This window comes from Leptonotus elevatus, chromosome 19 (assembly GCF_054856555.1).
Source record: "Leptonotus elevatus isolate MCC_2025b chromosome 19, RoL_Lele_1.0, whole genome shotgun sequence".
NCBI lineage: Eukaryota > Metazoa > Chordata > Actinopteri > Syngnathiformes > Syngnathidae > Leptonotus > Leptonotus elevatus.
Window position 1 is genome coordinate 17,014,773 of NC_141257.1, and position 1,878 is coordinate 17,016,650.

Sequence of the window (1,878 nt, forward strand, 5' to 3'; positions counted from 1 at the left end):
GCTCTATTTCAATGTCACAAAAATAGATATTTTCCTGTTCCAACAGTGCAGTACCTACGGATCTTAATCAAATAACATTTACTAATCCCAACTAACAAAAACTATCAGGGTTTTTCCTCCAAATAAAATTTATGTGAGTTTATGAGAAACTAAATGGAAATTTTCTGCACTCAGGAGAACGGCCCCAGGGGGGTCGGAGAGGAAATCACTCTTTTCACTCAATAAAGAACTTCATCACAAGATGGCTGAGAGAAGAGAAAACATCTACAAACGCTGTGACATCACGACACTTCTTTCAATGTTAATCTGATTTGGTATTTTCCTTTAAAAACAATGTCTTAAGGTGTTGAACTCTGGAGAGTTCAAATGAGGGAATGTTGGATTATTAACATTGTTTTTCTGTTTCAATTTATATTTTTCTAAGTGTTTTTGATTTTAGTTAGATATGTTACAACTGTTCCCCATATGTTAGTTTATCTATAGTCTTCATTCTCTTCCCTGTCATAGTAAGGTGTCTGATTTAATCTAAATAAGAGGGGTCTGACCAAAAGGGCCGTCTGCGTGAATCTTTGGTGCGAGGAGGCTCCAGGGGCCAATTGTTTATCCAGGAGCCAATTATTTACCCACATCTATTGTGGACTAAAAGAACTCAATAGAAGATAACCTGATTGTATTTCACTCTGCTGACAGGACAATATCAAAGGGGGCTGTGCTCTGTGTGGGGTTTTATGGGGGGTCCCTGGTGCAAGGAGGTGGCGGGGGCCAAGTGTTTGCCCACATCCTGAGGAAAGATAAGACTGGGGGTGTGTAGACTTTAAGACTCTTGTCTTGACAGGAAATGCCTGGAGGCAAAAGGTACCTCTTTGTCAATAAAGGGGGAGGGAACTGTTAGGTATAAATGTGTGAGTGTATTTTGAAAATATTACACTTCTTGGATCAGGGCTATTTGAGCCGGGTTCTAGAGATGTCTTTCAGATTCTGAAATAAAGCTAGCAAAACTTCTCCACGAGACTTCAACTTTGAATTTTATTTGAACACGCAGAAATCAAAGAAATGATTTCCAACAATGCGCACAATACACCCCCCTCAAGCAAACACCTCTTATAGCTAAAGAGCGCCTAAGTAACCCCAAACACCAACTTACCATTACTTAGGCGTGGAATTGTGACAAAAATGTAATCTCTGACATCAAACCATAACATATGCGCTATTAACTAAAACCCAATACTTAAACGTTAATCATTGTTTTGTTTTGTTTTTATAAATATATAATTGTACCCCTCTAATGAAAAACGTGCATTACAGCCTGATAAAACAATAACAAGTAAAGAAAGAAGAAGAGAGAAAAAAACAGCATCCCAAAATGAAATATTTTACAATGGTACGGCACTTATAAGTGATAACAATCTTAGTCTGAGATGTTTGTCTAGACAAATCGCTGCAGGCAACAAAAAACATAAAACAATAAAATAAAATAAAAAAGTAAACAAGATGGGCATCAAGTAGACTCACTACTTATTTGTAGAACAATAATGAGGCATTCAAACTAAAGTGAATGGGAATAGTAGTCCTTAACATTGGCAACAAACCTTGGTAACTATGCCTGCTATATGGAATCAGGAGTTACCCTCTTTTTAATATTTTCTCTTACAAAGCTCAGTGCCAATGCTGGATCCTTAAATCTATGGGTCTGGCCACCAGGTAAAGTGATGCGTAGAGTTGCCGGGTAAAGAAGACCAAATTTGACATTTGGGCAGGAATGGAGCTCCTTCTTTACTGTAGCGAAAGTGGCTCTTTTTTTAGCCACCGTAGGGATAAAGTCGAGGTAAATCGAGATTCTTCTGCCCATATACGTTAAAGGAGATGCTTCCCCTGCGC